Source organism: Lonchura striata, chromosome 10, assembly GCF_046129695.1.
Source record: "Lonchura striata isolate bLonStr1 chromosome 10, bLonStr1.mat, whole genome shotgun sequence".
Lineage (NCBI taxonomy): Eukaryota > Metazoa > Chordata > Aves > Passeriformes > Estrildidae > Lonchura > Lonchura striata.
This window is the reverse complement of record NC_134612.1, coordinates 350638-366415: the sequence shown is the minus strand read 5'-3', so window position 1 is coordinate 366415 and position 15778 is coordinate 350638.

Genomic DNA, 15778 nt, shown 5'->3' with positions numbered 1-15778 from the left:
GACTCCCAAACACAAGGCGCTGGCTATGTTCTTGCTTCTCGACAACTCAACGCAGCCCTTCTTTTCTGCAGTTGCCATCGAGGTCTCTGCACTCGGAGACTCAGAGGACGAGCACGAGTTTCCCAGGAGGGGCTGCATCAGGACGAATTCAAAACTCAGGAAAATTGTCCTGGAACACCTTCCCTAAGGATGCTAGAATGGAATTGAAGGGGCAGGCGAGCGGCCACCACGGTCCTCTCGCAGTCCTTAGGGTGCGCGTAGAAGGCCGGTGCTCTGCGGCTTCGTTCTTCGCCGTCGTACAATCTACCGCTCTGTCCGGCTCCCGGAGCAGGAGAAGCGGCTGCTTCGCGCACACAACAGCCGTACGCTCCGAAGCGCTGCTTCAGCCGAAAGACGCCGGCGACCGGCGCTTGGCTTCGGACAGCTCCGGAGAGCCGTAGTGTGCGTCTGCACTGGACTACATCATAGCGAAAAGCTTTGGCAGTGTGTCTTAGCAGGGTGATAGCTTAGGAGCGCAGCGCACTTATGCCTCCCTTGCCCAGAAACACGGATTTGCTGCACACTCCAAAAACACTGCCCTTTCCAGGGCAAGATGCCAGATGCTCTCTGATGCCCGTGCTCTCTTCCTCCTCTTGCCCAACTTGGTTTTTTCGCGTGCACATATCTCGACATTCAGTGCACAGTGAAGGCAATCGCAAAAGTCCAGCAGCTGCTGACTCCCAAACACAAGGCGCTGGCTATGTTCTTGCTTCTCGACAACTCAACGCAGCCCTTCTTTTCTGCAGTTGCCATCGAGGTCTCTGCACTCGGAGACGCAGAGGACGAGTAGGAGTTTCCCAGGAGGGTCTGCATCAGGACGAATTCAAAACTCAGGAAAATTGTCCTGGAACACCTTCCCTAAGGATGCTAGAATGGAATTGAAGGGGCAGGCGAGCGGCCACCACGGTCCTCTCGCAGTCCTTAGGGTGCGCGCAGAAGGTCGGTGCTCTGCGGCTTCGTTCTTCGCCGTCGTACAAGCTACCGCTCTGTCCGGCTCGCGGAGCAGCAGAAGCGGCTGCTTCGCGCACACAACAGCCGTACGCTCCGAAGCGCTGCTTCAGCCGAAAGCCGCCGGCCACCGGCGCTTCGCTTCGGACAGCTCCGGAGAGCCGCAGTGTGCGTCTGCACTAGACTGCATCCTAGCGAAAAGCTTTAGCAGTGTGTCTTAGCAGGGAGATAGCTTAGGAGCGCAGCGCACTTATGCCTTCCTTGTCCAGAAACACGATTTTACTGCACACTCCAAAAACACTGCTCTTTCCAGGGCAATATATAAGCTGCTTTCTGACGGCCGTGATCTTTCGATAACTGCTCTTGCCCAGCTCGTTGTTTTAACGTGCACATGCCGTCCTGGCATTCCGTGCACAGTGAAAGCAATCGCAAAAGTCCAGGTGCTGCTGACTCCCAAACACAAGGCGCTGGCTATGTTCTTGCTTCTCGACAACTCAACGCAGCCCTTCTTTTCTGCAGTTGCCATCGAGGTCTCTGCACTCGGAGACGCAGAGGACGAGCAGTTGTTTCCCAGGAGGGGCTGCATCAGGACGAATTCAAAACTCAGGAAAATTGTCCTGGAACACCTTCCCTAAGGATGCTAGAATGGAATTGAAGGGGCAGGCGAGCGGCCACCACGGTCCTCTCGCAGTTCTTAGGGTGCGCGCAGAAGCCCGGTGCTCTGCGGCTTCGTTCTTCGCCCTCGTACAATCTACCGCTCTGTCCGGCTCGCGGAGCAGGAGAAGCGGCTGCTTCGCGCACACAACAGCCGTACGCTCCGAAGCGCTGCTTCAGCCGAAAGACGCCGGCGACCGGCGCTTGGCTTCGGACAGCTCCGGAGAGCCGTAGTGTGCGTCTGCACTGGACTACATCATAGCGAAAAGCTTTGGCAGTGTGTCTTAGCAGGGTGATAGCTTAGGAGCGCAGCGCACTTATGCCTCCCTTGCCCAGAAACACGGATTTGCTGCACACTCCAAAAACACTGCCCTTTCCAGGGCAAGATGCCAGATGCTCTCTGATGCCCGTGCTCTCTTCCTCCTCTTGCCCAACTTGGTTTTTTAGCGTGCACATATCTCGACATTCAGTGCACAGTGAAGGCAATCGCAAAAGTCCAGGTGCTGCTGACTCCCAAACACAAGGCGCTGGCTATGTTCTTGCTTCTCGACAACTCAACGCAGCCCTTCTTTTCTGCAGTTGCCATCGAGGTCTCTGCACTCGGAGACGCAGAGGACGAGCACGAGTTTCCCAGGAGGGGCTGCATCAGGACGAATTCAAAACTCAGGAAAATTGTCCTGGAACACCTTCCCTAAGGATGCTAGAATGGAATTGAAGGGGCAGGCGAGCGGCCACCACGGTCCTCTCGCAGTCCTTAGGGTGCGCGCAGAAGCCCGGTGCTCTGCGGCTTCGTTCTTCGCCGTCGTACAAGCTACCGCTCTGTCCGGCTCGCGGAGCAGGAGAAGCGGCTGCTTCGCGCACACAACAGCCGTACGCTCCGAAGCGCTGCTTCAGCCGAAAGACGCCGGCGACCGGCGCTTGGCTTCGGACAGCTCCGGAGAGCCGCAGTGTGCGTCTGCACTGGACTACATCATAGCGAAAAGCTTTGGCAGTGTGTCTTAGCAGGGTGATAGCTTAGGAGCGCAGCGCACTTATGCCTCCCTTGCCCAGAAACACGGATTTGCTGCACTCTCCAAAAACACTGCCCTTTCCAGGGCAAGATGCCAGATGCTCTCTGATGCCCGTGCTCTCTTCCTCCTCTTGCCCAACTTGGTTTTTTAGCGTGCACATATCTCGACATTCAGTGCACAGTGAAGGCAATCGCAAAAGTCCAGCAGCTGCTGACTCCCAAACACAAGGCGCTGGCTATGTTCTTGCTTCTCGACAACTCAACGGAGTGCTTCATTTCTGCAGTTGCCATCGAGGTCTCTGCACTCGGAGACTCAGACGACGAGCAGTTGTTTCCCAGGAGGGGCTGCATCAGGACGAATTCAAAACTCAGGAAAATTGTCCTGGATCACCTTCCCTAAGGATGCTAGAATGGAATTGAAGGGGCAGGCGAGCGGCCACCACGGTCCTCTCGCAGTCCTTAGGGTGCGCGCAGAAGGCCGGTGCTCTGCGGCTTCGTTCTTCGCCCTCGTACAAGCTACCGCTCAGTCCGGCTCCCGGAGCAGCAGAAGCGGCTGCTTCGCGCACACAACAGCCGTACGCTCCGAAGCGCTGCTTCAGCCGAAAGACGCCGGCGACCGGCGCTTCGCTTCGGAAAGCTCCGGAGAGCCGTAGTGTGCGTCTGCACTAGACTGCATCATAGCGAAAAGCTTTGGCTCTGTGTCTCGCAGGGAGATAGCTTAGGAGCGCAGCGCACTTATGCCTCCCTTGTCCAGAAACACGATTTTACTGCACACTCCAAAAACACTGCTCTTTCCAGGGCAATATATAAGCTGCTTTCTGACGGCCGTGATCTTTCGATTACTCTTGCCCAGCTCGTTGTTTTAACGTGCACATGCCGTCCTGGCATTCAGTGCACAGTGAAAGCAATCGCAAAAGTCCAGCAGCTGCTGACTCCCAAACACAAGGCGCTGGCTATGTTCTTGCTTCTCGACAACTCAACGGAGTGCTTCATTTCTGCAGTTGCCATCGAGGTCTCTGCACTCGGAGACTCAGAGGACGAGCACGAGTTTCCCAGGAGGGGCTGCATCAGGACGAATTCAAAACTCAGGAAAATTGTCCTGGAACACCTTCCATAAGGATGCTAGAATGGAATTGAAGGGGCAGGCGAGCGGCCACCACGGTCCTCTCGCAGTCCTTAGGGTGCGCGTAGAAGGCCGGTGCTCTGCGGCTTCGTTCTTCGCCGTCGTACAATCTACCGCTCTGTCCGGCTCGCGGAGCAGGAGAAGCGGCTGCTTCGCGCACACAACAGCCGTACGCTCCGAAGCGCTGCTTCAGCCGAAAGACGCCGGCGACCGGCGCTTGGCTTCGGACAGCTCCGGAGAGCCGTAGTGTGCGTCTGCACTGGACTACATCATAGCGAAAAGCTTTGGCAGTGTGTCTTAGCAGGGTGATAGCTTAGGAGCGCAGCGCACTTATGCCTCCCTTGCCCAGAAACACGGATTTGCTGCACTCTCCAAAAACACTGCTCTTTCCAGGGCAAGATGCCAGATGCTCTCTGATGCCCGTGCTCTCTTCCTCCTCTTGCCCAACTTGGTTTTTTAGCGTGCACATATCTCGACATTCAGTGCACAGTGAAGGCAATCGCAAAAGTCCAGGTGCTGCTGACTCCCAAACACAAGGCGCTGGCTATGTTCTTGCTTCTCGACAACTCAACGCAGCCCTTCTTTTCTGCAGTTGCCATCGAGGTCTCTGCACTCGGAGACGCAGAGGACGAGTAGGAGTTTCCCAGGAGGGGCTGCATCAGGAGGAATTCAAAACTCAGGAAAATTGTCCTGGAACACCTTCCCTAAGGATGCTAGAATGGAATTGAAGGGGCAGGCGAGCGGCCACCACGGTCCTCTCGCAGTCCTTAGGGTGCGCGCAGAAGGCCGGTGCTCTGCGGCTTCGTTCTTCGCCCTCGTACAAGCTACCGCTCAGTCCGGCTCCCGGAGCAGCAGAAGCGGCTGCTTCGCGCACACAACAGCCGTACGCTCCGAAGCGCTGCTTCAGCCGAAAGACGCCGGCGACCGGCGCTTCGCTTCGGAAAGCTCCGGAGAGCCGCAGTGTGCGTCTGCACTAGACTGCATCATAGCGAAAAGCTTTGGCTCTGTGTCTCGCAGGGAGATAGCTTAGGAGCGCAGCGCACTTATGCCTCCCTTGTCCAGAAACACGATTTTACTGCACACTCCAAAAACACTGCTCTTTCCAGGGCAATATATAAGCTGCTTTCTGACGGCCGTGATCTTTCGATTACTCTTGCCCAGCTCGTTGTTTTAACGTGCACATGCCGTCCTGGCATTCAGTGCACAGTGAAAGCAATCGCAAAAGTCCAGCAGCTGCTGACTCCCAAACACAAGGCGCTGGCTATGTTCTTGCTTCTCGACAACTCAACGCAGCCCTTCTTTTCTGCAGTTGCCATCGAGGTCTCTGCACTCGGAGACTCAGAGGACGAGCACGAGTTTCCCAGGAGGGGCTGCATCAGGACGAATTCAAAACTCAGGAAAATTGTCCTGGAACACCTTCCCTAAGGATGCTAGAATGGAATTGAAGGGGCAGGCGAGCGGCCACCACGGTCCTCTCGCAGTCCTTAGGGTGCGCGTAGAAGGCCGGTGCTCTGCGGCTTCGTTCTTCGCCCTCGTACAATCTACCGCTCTGTCCGGCTCCCGGAGCAGGAGAAGCGGCTGCTTCGCGCACACAACAGCCGTACGCTCCGAAGCGCTGCTTCAGCCGAAAGACGCCGGCGACCGGCGCTTGGCTTCGGACAGCTCCGGAGAGCCGTAGTGTGCGTCTGCACTGGACTACATCATAGCGAAAAGCTTTGGCAGTGTGTCTTAGCAGGGTGATAGCTTAGGAGCGCAGCGCACTTATGCCTCCCTTGCCCAGAAACACGGATTTGCTGCACTCTCCAAAAACACTGCTCTTTCCAGGGCAAGATGCCAGATGCTCTCTGATGCCCGTGCTCTCTTCCTCCTCTTGCCCAACTTGGTTTTTTAGCGTGCACATATCTCGACATTCAGTGCACAGTGAAGGCAATCGCAAAAGTCCAGGTGCTGCTGACTCCCAAACACAAGGCGCTGGCTATGTTCTTGCTTCTCGACAACTCAACGCAGCCCTTCTTTTCTGCAGTTGCCATCGAGGTCTCTGCACTCGGAGACGCAGAGGACGAGTAGGAGTTTCCCAGGAGGGGCTGCATCAGGACGAATTCAAAACTCAGGAAAATTGTCCTGGAACACCTTCCCTAAGGATGCTAGAATGGAATTGAAGGGGCAGGCGAGCGGCCACCACGGTCCTCTCGCAGTCCTTAGGGTGCGCGCAGAAGGCCGGTGCTCTGCGGCTTCGTTCTTCGCCCTCGTACAAGCTACCGCTCTGTCCGGCTCCCGGAGCAGCAGAAGCGGCTGCTTCGCGCACACAACAGCCGTACGCTCCGAAGCGCTGCTTCAGCCGAAAGACGCCGGCGACCGGCGCTTCGCTTCGGAAAGCTCCGGAGAGCCGCAGTGTGCGTCTGCACTAGACTGCATCATAGCGAAAAGCTTTGGCTCTGTGTCTCGCAGGGAGATAGCTTAGGAGCGCAGCGCACTTATGCCTCCCTTGTCCAGAAACACGATTTTACTGCACACTCCAAAAACACTGCTCTTTCCAGGGCAATATATAAGCTGCTTTCTGACGGCCGTGATCTTTCGATTACTCTTGCCCAGCTCGTTGTTTTAACGTGCACATGCCGTCCTGGCATTCAGTGCACAGTGAAAGCAATCGCAAAAGTCCAGCAGCTGCTGACTCCCAAACACAAGGCGCTGGCTATGTTCTTGCTTCTCGACAACTCAACGCAGCCCTTCTTTTCTGCAGTTGCCATCGAGGTCTCTGCACTCGGAGACTCAGAGGACGAGCACGAGTTTCCCAGGAGGGGCTGCATCAGGACGAATTCAAAACTCAGGAAAATTGTCCTGGAACACCTTCCATAAGGATGCTAGAATGGAATTGAAGGGGCAGGCGAGCGGCCACCACGGTCCTCTCGCAGTCCTTAGGGTGCGCGTAGAAGGCCGGTGCTCTGCGGCTTCGTTCTTCGCCGTCGTACAATCTACCGCTCTGTCCGGCTCCCGGAGCAGGAGAAGCGGCTGCTTCGCGCACACAACAGCCGTACGCTCCGAAGCGCTGCTTCAGCCGAAAGACGCCGGCGACCGGCGCTTGGCTTCGGACAGCTCCGGAGAGCCGTAGTGTGCGTCTGCACTGGACTACATCATAGCGAAAAGCTTTGGCAGTGTGTCTTAGCAGGGTGATAGCTTAGGAGCGCAGCGCACTTATGCCTCCCTTGCCCAGAAACACGGATTTGCTGCACTCTCCAAAAACACTGCTCTTTCCAGGGCAAGATGCCAGATGCTCTCTGATGCCCGTGCTCTCTTCCTCCTCTTGCCCAACTTGGTTTTTTAGCGTGCACATATCTCGACATTCAGTGCACAGTGAAGGCAATCGCAAAAGTCCAGGTGCTGCTGACTCCCAAACACAAGGCGCTGGCTATGTTCTTGCTTCTCGACAACTCAACGCAGCCCTTCTTTTCTGCAGTTGCCATCGAGGTCTCTGCACTCGGAGACGCAGAGGACGAGTAGGAGTTTCCCAGGAGGGGCTGCATCAGGAGGAATTCAAAACTCAGGAAAATTGTCCTGGAACACCTTCCCTAAGGATGCTAGAATGGAATTGAAGGGGCAGGCGAGCGGCCACCACGGTCCTCTCGCAGTCCTTAGGGTGCGCGCAGAAGGCCGGTGCTCTGCGGCTTCGTTCTTCGCCCTCGTACAAGCTACCGCTCAGTCCGGCTCCCGGAGCAGCAGAAGCGGCTGCTTCGCGCACACAACAGCCGTACGCTCCGAAGCGCTGCTTCAGCCGAAAGACGCCGGCGACCGGCGCTTGGCTTCGGACAGCTCCGGAGAGCCGTAGTGTGCGTCTGCACTGGACTACATCATAGCGAAAAGCTTTGGCAGTGTGTCTTAGCAGGGTGATAGCTTAGGAGCGCAGCGCACTTATGCCTCCCTTGCCCAGAAACACGGATTTGCTGCACTCTCCAAAAACACTGCCCTTTCCAGGGCAAGATGCCAGATGCTCTCTGATGCCCGTGCTCTCTTCCTCCTCTTGCCCAACTTGGTTTTTTAGCGTGCACATATCTCGACATTCAGTGCACAGCGAAGGCAATCGCAAAAGTCCAGCAGCTGCTGACTCCCAAACACAAGGCGCTGGCTATGTTCTTGCTTCTCGACAACTCAACGGAGTGCTTCATTTCTGCAGTTGCCATCGAGGTCTCTGCACTCGGAGACTCAGACGACGAGCAGTTGTTTCCCAGGAGGGGCTGCATCAGGAGGAATTCAAAACTCAGGAAAATTGTCCTGGATCACCTTCCCTAAGGATGCTAGAATGGAATTGAAGGGGCAGGCGAGCGGCCACCACGATCCTCTAGCAGTCCTTAGGTTGCGCGCAGAAGGCCGGTGCTCTGCGGCTTCGTTCTTCGCCCTCGTACAAGCTACCGCTCAGTCCGGCTCCCGGAGCAGGAGAAGCGGCTGCTTCGCGCACACAACAGCCATACGCTCCGAAGCGCTGCTTCAGCCGAAAGACGCCGGCGACCGGCGCTTCGCTTCGGAAAGCTCCGGAGAGCCGTAGTGTGCGTCTGCACTAGACTGCATCATAGCGAAAAGCTTTGGCTCTGTGTCTCGCAGGGAGATAGCTTAGGAGCGCAGCGCACTTATGCCTCCCTTGTCCAGAAACACGATTTTACTGCACACTCCAAAAACACCGCTCTTTCCAGGGCAATATATAAGCTGCTTTCTGACGGCCGTGATCTTTCGATTACTCTTGCCCAGCTCGTTGTTTTAACGTGCACATGCCGTCCTGGCATTCAGTGCACAGTGAAAGCAATCGCAAAAGTCCAGCAGCTGCTGACTCCCAAACACAAGGCGCTGGCTATGTTCTTGCTTCTCGACAACTCAACGCAGCCCTTCTTTTCTGCAGTTGCCATCGAGGTCTCTGCACTCGGAGACGCAGAGGACGAGTAGGAGTTTCCCAGGAGGGGCTGCATCAGGAGGAATTCAAAACTCAGGAAAATTGTCCTGGAACACCTTCCCTAAGGATGCTAGAATGGAATTGAAGGGGCAGGCGAGCGGCCACCACGGTCCTCTCGCAGTCCTTAGGGTGCGCGCAGAAGGCCGGTGCTCTGCGGCTTCGTTCTTCGCCCTCGTACAAGCTACCGCTCAGTCCGGCTCCCGGAGCAGCAGAAGCGGCTGCTTCGCGCACACAACAGCCGTACGCTCCGAAGCGCTGCTTCAGCCGAAAGACGCCGGCGACCGGCGCTTGGCTTCGGACAGCTCCGGAGAGCCGTAGTGTGCGTCTGCACTGGACTACATCATAGCGAAAAGCTTTGGCAGTGTGTCTTAGCAGGGTGATAGCTTAGGAGCGCAGCGCACTTATGCCTCCCTTGCCCAGAAACACGGATTTGCTGCACTCTCCAAAAACACTGCCCTTTCCAGGGCAAGATGCCAGATGCTCTCTGATGCCCGTGCTCTCTTCCTCCTCTTGCCCAACTTGGTTTTTTAGCGTGCACATATCTCGACATTCAGTGCACAGCGAAGGCAATCGCAAAAGTCCAGCAGCTGCTGACTCCCAAACACAAGGCGCTGGCTATGTTCTTGCTTCTCGACAACTCAACGGAGTGCTTCATTTCTGCAGTTGCCATCGAGGTCTCTGCACTCGGAGACTCAGACGACGAGCAGTTGTTTCCCAGGAGGGGCTGCATCAGGAGGAATTCAAAACTCAGGAAAATTGTCCTGGATCACCTTCCCTAAGGATGCTAGAATGGAATTGAAGGGGCAGGCGAGCGGCCACCACGATCCTCTAGCAGTCCTTAGGTTGCGCGCAGAAGGCCGGTGCTCTGCGGCTTCGTTCTTCGCCCTCGTACAAGCTACCGCTCAGTCCGGCTCCCGGAGCAGGAGAAGCGGCTGCTTCGCGCACACAACAGCCATACGCTCCGAAGCGCTGCTTCAGCCGAAAGACGCCGGCGACCGGCGCTTCGCTTCGGAAAGCTCCGGAGAGCCGTAGTGTGCGTCTGCACTAGACTGCATCATAGCGAAAAGCTTTGGCTCTGTGTCTCGCAGGGAGATAGCTTAGGAGCGCAGCGCACTTATGCCTCCCTTGTCCAGAAACACGATTTTACTGCACACTCCAAAAACACCGCTCTTTCCAGGGCAATATATAAGCTGCTTTCTGACGGCCGTGATCTTTCGATTACTCTTGCCCAGCTCGTTGTTTTAACGTGCACATGCCGTCCTGGCATTCAGTGCACAGTGAAAGCAATCGCAAAAGTCCAGCAGCTGCTGACTCCCAAACACAAGGCGCTGGCTATGTTCTTGCTTCTCGACAACTCAACGCAGCCCTTCATTTCTGCAGTTGCCATCGAGGTCTCTGCACTCGGAGACTCAGAGGACGAGCACGAGTTTCCCAGGAGGGGCTGCATCAGGACGAATTCAAAACTCAGGAAAATTGTCCTGGAACACCTTCCATAAGGATGCTAGAATGGAATTGAAGGGGCAGGCGAGCGGCCACCACGGTCCTCTCGCAGTCCTTAGGGTGCGCGTAGAAGGCCGGTGCTCTGCGGCTTCGTTCTTCGCCGTCGTACAATCTACCGCTCTGTCCGGCTCGCGGAGCAGGAGAAGCGGCTGCTTCGCGCACACAACAGCCGTACGCTCCGAAGCGCTGCTTCAGCCGAAAGACGCCGGCGACCGGCGCTTGGCTTCGGACAGCTCCGGAGAGCCGTAGTGTGCGTCTGCACTGGACTACATCATAGCGAAAAGCTTTGGCAGTGTGTCTTAGCAGGGTGATAGCTTAGGAGCGCAGCGCACTTATGCCTCCCTTGCCCAGAAACACGGATTTGCTGCACTCTCCAAAAACACTGCTCTTTCCAGGGCAAGATGCCAGATGCTCTCTGATGCCCGTGCTCTCTTCCTCCTCTTGCCCAACTTGGTTTTTTAGCGTGCACATATCTCGACATTCAGTGCACAGTGAAGGCAATCGCAAAAGTCCAGCAGCTGCTGACTCCCAAACACAAGGCGCTGGCTATGTTCTTGCTTCTCGACAACTCAACGCAGCCCTTCTTTTCTGCAGTTGCCATCGAGGTCTCTGCACTCGGAGACGCAGAGGACGAGTAGGAGTTTCCCAGGAGGGGCTGCATCAGGAGGAATTCAAAACTCAGGAAAATTGTCCTGGAACACCTTCCCTAAGGATGCTAGAATGGAATTGAAGGGGCAGGCGAGCGGCCACCACGGTCCTCTCGCAGTCCTTAGGGTGCGCGCAGAAGGCCGGTGCTCTGCGGCTTCGTTCTTCGCCCTCGTACAAGCTACCGCTCAGTCCGGCTCCCGGAGCAGCAGAAGCGGCTGCTTCGCGCACACAACAGCCGTACGCTCCGAAGCGCTGCTTCAGCCGAAAGACGCCGGCGACCGGCGCTTCGCTTCGGAAAGCTCCGGAGAGCCGCAGTGTGCGTCTGCACTAGACTGCATCATAGCGAAAAGCTTTGGCTCTGTGTCTCGCAGGGAGATAGCTTAGGAGCGCAGCGCACTTATGCCTCCCTAGTCCAGAAACACGATTTTACTGCACACTCCAAAAACACTGCCCTTTCAAGGGCAAGATGCCAGATGCTCTCTGATGCCCGTGCTCCCTTCCTGCTCTTGCCCAGCTCGTTGTTTTAACGTGCACATGCCGTCCTGGCATTCCGTGCACAGTGAAAGCAATCGCAAAAGTCCAGCAGCTGCTGACTCCCAAACACAAGGCGCTGGCTATGTTCTTGCTTCTCGACAACTCAACGGAGTGCTTCATTTCTGCAGTTGCCATCGAGGTCTCTGCACTCGGAGACTCAGACGACGAGCAGTTGTTTCCCAGGAGGGGCTGCATCAGGACGAATTCAAAACTCAGGAAAATTGTCCTGGAACACCTTCCATAAGGATGCTAGAATGGAATTGAAGGGGCAGGCGAGCGGCCACCACGGTCCTCTCGCAGTCCTTAGGGTGCGCGCAGAAGCCCGGTGCTCTGCGGCTTCGTTCTTCGCCCTCGTACAAGCTACCTCTCTGTCCGGCTCGCGGAGCAGGAGAAGCGGCTGCTTCGCGCACACAACAGCCGTACGCTCCGAAGCGCTGCTTCAGCCGAAAGACGCCGGCGACCGGCGCTTGGCTTCGGACAGCTCCGGAGAGCCGCAGTGTGCGTCTGCACTGGACTACATCATAGCGAAAAGCTTTGGCAGTGTGTCTTAGCAGGGTGATAGCTTAGGAGCGCAGCGCACTTATGCCTCCCTTGCCCAGAAACACGGATTTGCTGCACTCTCCAAAAACACTGCCCTTTCCAGGGCAAGATGCCAGATGCTCTCTGATGCCCGTGCTCTCTTCCTCCTCTTGCCCAACTTGGTTTTTTAGCGTGCACATATCTCGACATTCAGTGCACAGCGAAGGCAATCGCAAAAGTCCAGCAGCTGCTGACTCCCAAACACAAGGCGCTGGCTATGTTCTTGCTTCTCGACAACTCAACGGAGTGCTTCATTTCTGCAGTTGCCATCGAGGTCTCTGCACTCGGAGACGCAGAGGACGAGTAGGAGTTTCCCAGGAGGGGCTGCATCAGGACGAATTCAAAACTCAGGAAAATTGTCCTGGAACACCTTCCCTAAGGATGCTAGAATGGAATTGAAGGGGCAGGCGAGCGGCCACCACGGTCCTCTCGCAGTCCTTAGGGTGCGCGCAGAAGGCCGGTGCTCTGCGGCTTCGTTCTTCGCCCTCGTACAAGCTACCGCTCAGTCCGGCTCCCGGAGCAGCAGAAGCGGCTGCTTCGCGCACACAACAGCCGTACGCTCCGAAGCGCTGCTTCAGCCGAAAGACGCCGGCGACCGGCGCTTCGCTTCGGAAAGCTCCGGAGAGCCGCAGTGTGCGTCTGCACTAGACTGCATCATAGCGAAAAGCTTTGGCTCTGTGTCTCGCAGGGAGATAGCTTAGGAGCGCAGCGCACTTATGCCTCCCTTGTCCAGAAACACGATTTTACTGCACACTCCAAAAACACTGCTCTTTCCAGGGCAATATATAAGCTGCTTTCTGACGGCCGTGATCTTTCGATTACTCTTGCCCAGCTCGTTGTTTTAACGTGCACATGCCGTCCTGGCATTCAGTGCACAGTGAAAGCAATCGCAAAAGTCCAGCAGCTGCTGACTCCCAAACACAAGGCGCTGGCTATGTTCTTGCTTCTCGACAACTCAACGCAGCCCTTCTTTTCTGCAGTTGCCATCGAGGTCTCTGCACTCGGAGACTCAGAGGACGAGCACGAGTTTCCCAGGAGGGGCTGCATCAGGACGAATTCAAAACTCAGGAAAATTGTCCTGGAACACCTTCCCTAAGGATGCTAGAATGGAATTGAAGGGGCAGGCGAGCGGCCACCACGGTCCTCTCGCAGTCCTTAGGGTGCGCGTAGAAGGCCGGTGCTCTGCGGCTTCGTTCTTCGCCGTCGTACAATCTACCGCTCTGTCCGGCTCCCGGAGCAGGAGAAGCGGCTGCTTCGCGCACACAACAGCCGTACGCTCCGAAGCGCTGCTTCAGCCGAAAGACGCCGGCGACCGGCGCTTGGCTTCGGACAGCTCCGGAGAGCCGTAGTGTGCGTCTGCACTGGACTACATCATAGCGAAAAGCTTTGGCAGTGTGTCTTAGCAGGGTGATAGCTTAGGAGCGCAGCGCACTTATGCCTCCCTTGCCCAGAAACACGGATTTGCTGCACACTCCAAAAACACTGCCCTTTCCAGGGCAAGATGCCAGATGCTCTCTGATGCCCGTGCTCTCTTCCTCCTCTTGCCCAACTTGGTTTTTTCGCGTGCACATATCTCGACATTCAGTGCACAGTGAAGGCAATCGCAAAAGTCCAGCAGCTGCTGACTCCCAAACACAAGGCGCTGGCTATGTTCTTGCTTCTCGACAACTCAACGCAGCCCTTCTTTTCTGCAGTTGCCATCGAGGTCTCTGCACTCGGAGACGCAGAGGACGAGTAGGAGTTTCCCAGGAGGGTCTGCATCAGGACGAATTCAAAACTCAGGAAAATTGTCCTGGAACACCTTCCCTAAGGATGCTAGAATGGAATTGAAGGGGCAGGCGAGCGGCCACCACGGTCCTCTCGCAGTCCTTAGGGTGCGCGCAGAAGGTCGGTGCTCTGCGGCTTCGTTCTTCGCCGTCGTACAAGCTACCGCTCTGTCCGGCTCGCGGAGCAGCAGAAGCGGCTGCTTCGCGCACACAACAGCCGTACGCTCCGAAGCGCTGCTTCAGCCGAAAGCCGCCGGCCACCGGCGCTTCGCTTCGGACAGCTCCGGAGAGCCGCAGTGTGCGTCTGCACTAGACTGCATCCTAGCGAAAAGCTTTAGCAGTGTGTCTTAGCAGGGAGATAGCTTAGGAGCGCAGCGCACTTATGCCTTCCTTGTCCAGAAACACGATTTTACTGCACACTCCAAAAACACTGCTCTTTCCAGGGCAATATATAAGCTGCTTTCTGACGGCCGTGATCTTTCGATAACTGCTCTTGCCCAGCTCGTTGTTTTAACGTGCACATGCCGTCCTGGCATTCCGTGCACAGTGAAAGCAATCGCAAAAGTCCAGCAGCTGCTGACTCCCAAACACAAGGCGCTGGCTATGTTCTTGCTTCTCGACAACTCAACGCAGCCCTTCTTTTCTGCAGTTGCCATCGAGGTCTCTGCACTCGGAGACGCAGAGGACGAGCAGTTGTTTCCCAGGAGGGGCTGCATCAGGACGAATTCAAAACTCAGGAAAATTGTCCTGGAACACCTTCCCTAAGGATGCTAGAATGGAATTGAAGGGGCAGGCGAGCGGCCACCACGGTCCTCTCGCAGTTCTTAGGGTGCGCGCAGAAGCCCGGTGCTCTGCGGCTTCGTTCTTCGCCCTCGTACAATCTACCGCTCTGTCCGGCTCGCGGAGCAGGAGAAGCGGCTGCTTCGCGCACACAACAGCCGTACGCTCCGAAGCGCTGCTTCAGCCGAAAGACGCCGGCGACCGGCGCTTCGCTTCGGACAGCTCCGGAGAGCCGTAGTGTGCGTCTGCACTGGACTACATCATAGCGAAAAGCTTTGGCAGTGTGTCTTAGCAGGGTGATAGCTTAGGAGCGCAGCGCACTTATGCCTCCCTTGCCCAGAAACACGGATTTGCTGCACACTCCAAAAACACTGCCCTTTCCAGGGCAAGATGCCAGATGCTCTCTGATGCCCGTGCTCTCTTCCTCCTCTTGCCCAACTTGGTTTTTTAGCGTGCACATATCTCGACATTCAGTGCACAGTGAAGGCAATCGCAAAAGACCAGGTGCTGCTGACTCCCAAACACAAGGCGCTGGCTATGTTCTTGCTTCTCGACAACTCAACGCAGCCCTTCTTTTCTGCAGTTGCCATCGAGGTCTCTGCACTCGGAGACGCAGAGGACGAGCACGAGTTTCCCAGGAGGGGCTGCATCAGGACGAATTCAAAACTCAGGAAAATTGTCCTGGAACACCTTCCCTAAGGATGCTAGAATGGAATTGAAGGGGCAGGCGAGCGGCCACCACGGTCCTCTCGCAGTCCTTAGGGTGCGCGCAGAAGCCCGGTGCTCTGCGGCTTCGTTCTTCGCCGTCGTACAAGCTACCGCTCTGTCCGGCTCGCGGAGCAGGAGAAGCGGCTGCTTCGCGCACACAACAGCCGTACGCTCCGAAGCGCTGCTTCAGCCGAAAGACGCCGGCGACCGGCGCTTGGCTTCGGACAGCTCCGGAGAGCCGCAGTGTGCGTCTGCACTGGACTACATCATAGCGAAAAGCTTTGGCAGTGTGTCTTAGCAGGGTGATAGCTTAGGAGCGCAGCGCACTTATGCCTCCCTTGCCCAGAAACACGGATTTGCTGCACTCTCCAAAAACACTGCCCTTTCCAGGGCAAGATGCCAGATGCTCTCTGATGCCCGTGCTCTCTTCCTCCTCTTGCCCAACTTGGTTTTTTAGCGTGCACATATCTCGACATTCAGAGCACAGTGAAGGCAATCGCAAAAGTCCAGCAGCTGCTGACTCCCAAACACAAGGCGCTGGCTATGTTCTTGCT